The sequence below is a fragment of the Coenobita brevimanus genome, chromosome 17, assembly GCF_032717465.1.
Source record: "Coenobita brevimanus isolate Jiangsu-jjx chromosome 17, ASM3271746v2, whole genome shotgun sequence".
NCBI classification, from domain to species: domain Eukaryota; kingdom Metazoa; phylum Arthropoda; class Malacostraca; order Decapoda; family Coenobitidae; genus Coenobita; species Coenobita brevimanus.
Window position 1 is genome coordinate 3,580,990 of NC_136970.1, and position 9,806 is coordinate 3,590,795.

A 9,806-nucleotide genomic window follows, 5' to 3' on the forward strand; every position below is an offset into this window, starting at 1 on the left:
ACAATAAGAATGGACACAATAGATTATATGGGAGAGTTCATATCCCATATGTTGCTGATAAAGAAGAAAAAGGGGTTGAGCGTACACCCTCAGTAAGAGAACTGTAGAAGAGGTAATCTGATGGGAAAATATAAAAATTGCATAGTTTTTTGTTTTTTGCATTTTTCCATTGTCCATGGAAGAAGTATAAGGGTTAAGAATTGGCTGAGTTACTCTGATCATGAGTGCTAAGTTATGTGTTGAATCCACCAGTGTCAGGAATGAGTTTGGTTTATAGGCCATGTGATTCCCCCATCACCTCCAAGGAAGTTATGTTTTTGGCTTGGCCTGTTTGTATTTTGCTTAGCATCACTAAGGAAAACTGATTGGAATTGTAGCAAACTTGTTATACAGTAATCAGCTGTGAAGGAGCAAAAAGGTCAAGGGGATGATTGCCTTAGTGGACGTTTGCACTTCTGAATGCTCTTGCTGCTACAGTACTATACAGTGTTTTGCCTGTTTAATTTACAAACAGAAAATATGTTTCTCCAATATCGCTGTTAGGAGTTGGTCATTAATATACAGTTTAAGAGTTTAGATACTCAGGCACTTCATTGTTTTTAAAATACTGCTACTTTCAGAGTTAATTTTTTTGTATGGTATATAGTAACTGTTTGTTAGTAACTGCTATGACACATAATTCCTAAATTATTTCTGTTGTTATCGACTAATCTTGACACTAATTATACTGTCTAGGTACTGCATACACCATCATGATACACATGCATCGAGTTATCACAAAGCATGAAGGTACTGTGTACTGCTACTTAACCAATTCCATCAGAGCCAGTGAAATACAAAATTATGTTTGTGATTTTCTCAGCATTGTTTAATTTCACAGTATGTTGCCACAGCCAGTTTTAACCCCTTCACCCTAAGGTCTGCTACCATCTGACAATTACATTTAGCTTAGGGAAAAACCTTGCATATTGAAGGGGTTGAAAGTTATATCTAATCACTTCAGTAACCCAAATCACTTAGCAAATTCATCTGTAGACAGCAGCAGTAAAATATCAGACATTCCTGGGTTGATGGGGCTAACACTAGTTACACTATACCATAATTATTATAAATGTGACATAGGATTTGTCAGACTGTGGAATTGGGTAATTTTATAATAAAGTTGTGAAAGAAATACTTTTTAGTTTCCAATAATATACTGTGTTAAAAATGTCACTAAAGATCCAGACATGGTACTGTACTTGTGCTGATGTGAAGAATACAGTACATTTTGTTAATGGTACATATGGTAATAGGTGGGGGAATCCACCACCTACTCACCTAATGTACAGTTGTGCTACTTTCTACCAACTTGATACTCAGTGAGGAGCTTAATGGTTTCTGGCATTCCATGAAATGATTTAATATGCTGGGTGGTAACCCTTTGTCCAATAAACTGGTGGTATTGTGAGATGAAGTGCCCATGTGAGTCTAAATCCAAAGGGGTGGCTGGGTTTTTTTGCTCATGTAATACCACTCAGAGACACGGAACAGGTCATTCACCTTAAATGTCTGAACTGAGTAGCCTTTTTTTTTTTTTTTTTTTTTTTAAGGAACCAAGGCCAGGAGCCTGCAAACCATTACTTCCAAGAAAAAAACAAAAACAATACAAAAGAGCGCCAAATTCAAGATATGTTCATTTCGAGATGCCCGGACGCACTGCGTTTGAAAGATTGGAGATCATAGGAAGTAGGAAATACAGACAGAGAGAGACAGTTCAAGAGTTGACCTGTTGCATAAATGAAGGACTGGGAGTAATGGTTAACTCTTGCATTAGAGAGTTGGACAGAAAAAGGATGAGAGTTTGTTGCTAGACGGGTGCATAGCACCCGTCGTAGAGGTGGAGGGATGCAAGCAGACAGTTCAGAGGAGCAGTGACCACTGAAGTAGTGATAGAAGAGAGATAAAGATGAGGCCTCCTACACTCATAATGAGGGCAATAAAGGACTGTGTGGTGGATAGATTAGTACATCAAATACTTCATATAGAAATATGTGCTTAAAATTACTGACGTGGATAATGCAGTAAATGTGTAAAGCCCTTGTAACCCTCATCATACAATCACTTTTCTATCCTGCTACTGTACTGCCCGGACTAAGCTGCCTACCCCCCAAGCCCCTGTGCTCCCAATGGGGCAATTAAGGCTTGGAGGGTTAATGATTACCACCAAACAATTACATTTATTATAGCAGACCATTCACATTGATGGAGCTAGAAACGACCTTCATTAATCCCTTCAAGATATGTATACATCCATACCCTGATATCTGGCAGTGTTGTGTACCAGTGGGAGTGTTCGATCAGTGAATATGTCGGATATTGAAGCAATTTTTCCCATAAGATACTGAAGAAAAGCCAGACATGCATTCCAGACCCAAACCTAAACTCTCATATACCTCAGTCAATGTAGACTGACACAGAAACACCATAGGTAATGTTATTATCCTCATAAACTGTACTACTGCTAAAAAATGGCACATCAAACATCACATGCAGGAGGGTAGGGTGGTGGGACGTGTGGTGTAAGATGCTTCAGGGGGCAACTGATAGTTACAGTCAGGCAGGCAGCTGGCAGTACGCCAAGCGGGGGTGGGGGAGGGCGGGGGGGATGGGAAAGGAGACAAGCAGGGATGAGGAAGGGAGACAAGTGGGGGTGGGGAAGGGAAGGGGGACAGGAAAGGAAACAAGAAAGCAAAACAGTCCTACTACCTCCCCTCCCTAGTCTCACTAAGTCCTATTCTTTCACTTAGTACTCATTCACTCACTCGCACTCAGCACTCACTCACTCACTCACACACACACACACACATGGAAGACAAGCGGGGGTGTGGGAGGGTGGGGAGATGGAGAGGGAGACAACCAGGGATGGGCGAGAACAGGGGGACAGGGAGGAAGACATGCCTGGCAGTACTGAGTGTGTTGGGGGATGGAGCAGGGACAGTGGAGGCGGGAGAAGAGAGGGGACAGAGGGAGGACGGGAGGACTGGTACAGCCTCGTTTCAAACCTAGGGAAAGGTGAGGTGTCGGACTAGCGAGGGAACAGACATTCAAATTGTTATGCCACATACTCAGAGCTCAACTTCTTGCTCTCTGAGTATGAGGGTCTGACTTGGGTTCTTTCCAAGACCAGGTCCAGAGCATGAAACCAGAGGAACATTGCTCAAAAACACAGGCTAACCAATCGTATATGTATATCACCATAAAGAATACAGTAGCTGGGCACAATACAATGTGACAGATTACACTCACTGTGGGAGATACAGGGATTGGAGTTTGTGACTAAGGCTGATAGGGTAACTGCAGGTGGCACCCAGGTGTGGGAGGGGTCCCATCAAGTGAGCACTCTCTGAAAGGACACAAGCCCACTATTGTACGCCGGATCATCAGGTGAGGGCTGCTGGGCGGCAAAGAGGGAGGCCTTTCACTGGAGGGGGCTCCATAGGTGTGTCGGCTCTTGGGGCTGGGGCCGAATAGAGCCAGTAGGCATGCTGCCTTGCGCCTACCCTTGGTGGAGGACAGCTTGCCAGCTGGTCTGGGGAGGTCTTGGCCGGGAGTCCCAGAGGTGTCCCTCGGTGACTGGAGGCTGTGATCTCACCTTCACTGGGAGTCCAACACGGGCTGCTTGCGGCTTCTCCTTCTCCGGGAGTCCGACAACGACTGGTGACATAGGGGTGCTGGTTGTAGTGAGCATACCCCAAGACTCACTATACTGTAGGGCTGCTCCAGAGCCCTTCCAGCAACGACTCCACTGGGGAGCCGGCTCTGCCCCTTGGGGTGTGGGAAGAGTGGGAGGGGCATCCCATTCGGCCTCTGGAGGAGTGAGGCGAGCAAAGGTCGTGACCCTCAGTGGGTGCTGCAGAGTCAGCAGACAAGGGAAGCACAGTGGGCATTCCCTCCCCGGCAGGCATGGTGGGCGCCGCCATGATTCTATTAGGCTCTGGGACTGCAGGTGAGAGGGGCATGGTGGGCGTCCTCTTCCCAGTGAGCACGGTGGGCGTCGCCGCGGTCCTGCTCCCGGTAGGGGCTGCAGATGAGGGAAGCATAGTGGGCATTCCCTCCCCGATGGGCACAGTAGGTGCTGCTGCAGTTCTGCTTTGCTCTGGGACTGCAGGTGAGAGGAGCACGGTGGGTGTCCTCTCCCCAGCGAGCATGGTGGGCGTTGCTGTGGTCCTGCTCCTCGTGGGGGCTGCAGACGAGGGATGCACAGAGGCCGTTCCCTCCCTGACAGGCACAGTGGGCGTCGCCGCGGTTCTGCTATGCCCTGGGACTACAGGTGAGAGGAACACGGTGGGCGTCCTCTCCCTGGCAAGCACAGAGTGGATTGCTCTTTAAGCGCAGTAGGGGAGCGCGGTAGCTCGGTGGTAGGGTGTTGGGATCGTAATAGTGAGGTTGCAAGTTTGCACCCCGCCCGGTGGCTGCTGTGCTGGGAGGGGTAGCACTCTCCCGTAACCCTAGCAGGGCTATGTGATCCGATGTCTGGCTTGGGGATTAATCCCTTTAAATTTTTTTTTTTTTTTAAGTGCAGTACACTGTACTCCACAATACAATACAGTACTGTACAGAAAAGAATGCTCTCAGGTACTGCAGCAATTACCTCAATGCTATGGAGTATATGATAACACCTGAACGTACATAGTTTTATTTACACCCATTACTGATGCAGATCATTTGCAGAACAGCTTTACTGAAGGACTGAATACTGTTATCAGAAAAATGTTAATCAAATATCAAATGACATTCATCTAGCTATTAGATAGACTTTTTAGAAAAAATATGACAAAACTGGTGAAATGCCTTTGAATACTTCACATACATGGACAAAACCAATCTTGCCTCTCACAATGAATTGTACATATACTGTAATCCTTATCCCCTATATACTGTACATTTATACACATATACACATACTGTACTTTCTTTAGAAGGGTTTTTCATATTTCTCTGAGTCGGACATCGTCACCCAATTTCTGCTCTTCACTCTGTATGGTTTCTCACATTCCTGTCATGTTCCTTAATGCCAAATAGCTTCTCAGGACTTCATTCCATGTTTTCTTAAGTCCACTTACATAAGCTGCCCCTTCCATGTAAGATCATGTAATGGTTCACCTAATTACTCTTCCAACATTCTCTTCACATACCCTAATCACCAAACCCAACCTGCATGCATCACCTTACTACTGTAACACAATCCCATACATCCTCTTAATCCTGCAGAGATGTTTCGCCCTTAACTATGGCATTACACATCCGTCTAACCAAACTTGCTTTGGTGTGCTCATGTGTGTAAACAATGTTTGTTTCTTTTTTCTTTTTTCAATGTCTCACAACTGTACAAAATACATGAATAAAAATGAATACCATAATGCTGTATGTAAGTGTAGGCTCTCAGAATATACATCACAACTGTACAAAATACATGAATAAAAATGAATACCATAATGCTGTATGTAAGTGAAGGCTCTCAGAATATACATTCCAAAATAGCCATTCTAGTCAAGATAATATGATCATCTTGACCTTTTCCTAAACTAAGGATAGTGAGAAATTCTATTAATCAAGGTTTTACTGAACTTTGCTTTTTGTGTAAAGTAACAAAGCTACTGCAGAAACAGAATGTAAGATAGTATGGGCTCCTCTATTCTGTAAACATGAAAGTTATTTAGCCTCATTCATGGTATTTGATTCTGGCAATCCCTGTGATTATGCAGTTGAAGGATATCCTAAGGAGTCAGTGAGTTATAAACAGGTATTCTTTTCATAACTTCTAACACACACGTATGGTAGTAGTTTTATTTTGGCTTAAGTAAATGAATTCTAATAAAGCTATCCCTAATGGTCATCAAAGAATTAAATACTGTACTTACACATTACTACAAATTTCTGGCTCACCGAACTCCAGATATACAGCATTGTGTTACATATCTTACTTAAAAATGGAAGTGATATACAGATGGATTCTTTATAAAAAAATTAAATTATAGTAAGCCCTTGCTTTATGTTAACCAGCCTGTACACATCACTCCAATCTCTACCATTCTGCCTTTAATGCCATCCATTCTATGGCTTGTGTGGGAAGATTGTGGATACAAATCCCAGATCACAGCCTTCAACAATCAAAATACCCAGGCGGTGATATGGTCACAGGGTGATGATGTCATGGCCTTAATGCATGCACACACATGCCTCTGGGCATCCTTCCCCAGCCCTTTTCACCCATACTAAGGGCCACATATTGTCCCAACCTTAACCCATGAGAGCGTCAGAATCCCGTATAATCTTTGCCTGTATTACCTGAATCACAATTAATTTTAAGGAACAGCCCTCAGTGCGGTAGCAAGGGTAGGTGGTTGCCACATACATTACTATTGTGGGGGCATGGGGACAATTTCTCTCCCACCATGCTAGCAGTGTAATACTGTATGGTAGTGAGACCAGGGCAGTAAAGGAAGAGGATATCTGTAGGCTCAAATGTACAGCAGTAACAATGATTAGATGGATATGTAGTGCATCCTTGAATGGGAGGCCCAGGGAGGATAGGTTTACGATAGGAGAGTTGAGAGAAAAGATGAGACTGGAGTGTATTGGTGCTGTGATGAGGAGGGGCAGCTTGAGATGGTTTGGGCATGTGGAGAGGATGGAGGATGACAATTGGGTGTGGAAATAAGACATGTGAACATTGGGGGTAGGTTGTAAGACAGACCGAAAAAGACTGAGGACAAGGTCATTGAGTGTGACATAAGGGAATGAATAGGGAGGCTACCAGAGATCAAGCAGTGTGGAGAGCCTCCATTAGATGACCAAGGCTGTCATATGCAAGTATGTTGGAGCCTTTATAAATGAAACAAAACTATTAGAGGGTGGTGAATGAGTAGTGAGGGACATTGCCAAGTTTTACAAGATTAATGAATCAACAGTATGAATTGTGCTTATGCTGGGCTACGACGGAGCAGGCCATCTGGCTGGGTAGGCTGACTGACTGAATGTTTATTGCTGTAAAAGCATAAAGTTACGGTGATGGCCAGGCAAGGGCATAAAGCATACATGCACACCCACACCCTATAACTGCCCAGCAGGCTCTCTCTCTCTCTCTCTCCCCCTCCCCTTTAAAGTGTCGTTTTCGCATTTCTTTTAGACTGTGCTATGAATGCGTGACATGCAATGACTGACGATGATGCACAAACACACTAGAAGTAACTAAGGATGCATTTTAGAAATGAACACTGTATGTAAACACAGTAGTGTCACCTGAGGAGTGTTAATGGCATTCGGCTGATCGGAGGTTAGGGAATGTTCTTGCGTGGCCACTAAGCCCTAAGCTAAAGAGTGAAGCTCTGCTTAAACCTCAAGTACTGCAAAAATGTGGCATAAGTCATCTCTCCTACTGTATCAAGGTGAGTTTAAATTCCCCTGTTATTACAATTATTCTTGCACAGTTAATCTTTAATTTGGTGATCAATTTGTGTTGATGCAAGTATCTGACAGTGGTACAGCTTTCATAAGGCTATAATAGGGACTTCTTAAATATTTTTAGAAGTCTTCCCTCACATTACGAGCCATATAACAATGTATCTTATGGAACTGTTAATGTGGAATTTGTTTATAAAGGGACCTTACCCCCCTATACCTCATACCAATTAATCTGGCCAGGCATGTATGGCAACACTGTTCCCGTCGAGATTCTGATTGGCTGGAGGTGTTTGGTCGATTTCGTTGTTGCTTAAACCGATACTCTCTTTATTGTCAGATATGATAACTTGAGTTTGTCGAGGATACAATCGTCAAAAGCAGTAAGAAATCCATTATATACTTAACAACAATGAAATTTGCGTAGGAAGATAGAAATATGAGTCAACAAAGTATTGTAATAGTCCAAGTCAAGGTCAGCATTCAAACAATTCTTTTAAATCTCCGACACTCGATAATGTAACAGAAAATTAAGGAAACCTGCTTAATCTAAGCATTGGTGTAACACACATTTAAATTTTAAGATCAGTCCTTACTGTGATAATAGAGGAGATATAATGAAATAGTTTTCCTTTAGCCTACTTTGATTTTCGCAATATTTTCAAACTCCCCTCCCCGCACAACTCGTCTTTTCATTAGAATTTTTAATTATTCAGAGTTGTGGCACGATTTAAGGATGCGGACTGATCTTAAAATTTAAAAGTGTGTTACACCAGCACTTAGATTAAGCAGGTTTCCTTAATTTTCTGTTACATTATCAAGTGTCGGAGATTTAAAAGAATTGTGCGAATGCTGACCTTGACTTGGACTGTTATAATACTTTGTTGACTTATATTTCTGTCTTCCTACACAAATTTCATTGTTGTTAAGTATATAACGGATTTCTTATTGCTTTTGAGATTGTATTGTCGACAAACTCAGTATCATGTCTGATAATAAAGAGAGTATCGGTTTAAGGAACAACGAAATCGAACAAACACCTCCAGCCAATCAGAATCTCGGCAGGAACAGTGTTGCCATGCATGCCTGGCCAGATTAATTGGTATGAGGTATAGTACTGGTGTAAAACAAGCATCTATTGTACAGTAGATATATAGCATGATGAGCTACATGGTTTACGAGGAATAGTTTTCTTACACTGCTCTAAAAGGTTAATCATACAGATACTGTAACTGTAAAGGACCAACCTGAAACTTAACAAATTAATCACTGGTCTGGCCAGGATCTGAACTCAGGCCCTCGCACCTCATACGCGCGCACGTTACCACTGAGCCAAAGAGAGGATCCCCACATTGCCTCTAAGCAACACAGGCTTTTATACACCCCATTACATCACTCTTTTCTCCCCCTGGTGATTAATTTGGTCAGTTTCAAACAACGTGGTAGCGTAGTACACTGGAGGCCACGTTTGGGGGAGCCCGCGAACCACACACAGACAGCTCACCCCCGGGATGTAAGGCTTAAGACACTGTCAGCAACATCATGGCCCTCTAAGCCCCACCTCACATCCCACTGCTGCCACCAATGTAAAGGACCGACCTGAAACTTAACAAATTAATCACTGGTCTGGCTGGGATTTGAACTCAGGCCCTCACACCTCATACGTGCGCAAGTTACCACTGAGCCAAAGAGAGGAACCCCACATTACCTCTAAGCAACGCGGGCTTTTATATACCCCATTACATAACTACCCAGAATACTTGTCACAAGCTTTAGTACAATATAGTTACCATACTTGTATCCAAATTATTTCTACAGTTCTGTTTCATGCAGCACAAGTATCCATGCACATTTTGTATCAGGTTCATGCTTTCCTGTCACTTCCACCTGCTGGCACATGAACAGTGAGAGTACAGTCTGTTAAAGAGAAGTGTCTGACTATCCAAATGCCAAGAAACATTTGTACAAGGATAAGGATAGATGGAATTCCAGTTTACTCTGCATTAAACCATGAGCAGAAGGGAAGGTGTGATACACATGAGGAATGCTGGAAGCTGGATTATAACGGATATCTGCAGTCGAATTAAGATACAATTTCATGGTGGTCAGCTTGGATAACATTACATTCTGTTGGTGAATTCCATCTCTTGGAATGAAAATAACTGAGGTATGTTTCAAAGAACTGAGTAAAACTTGCTGAAGGCTGCAAGGATTCAATTAACAAGGCATCACTGTACACAAAAAGAGTTAAGGGAGACCTATGAGACTGAAAAGCTGTTACTATGCAGGGAGAAGATATAGTACTAAGACACAACCTATACCCTGGGAATGAGACTGACTATCCAGCCACCTCTGGGCAAAGG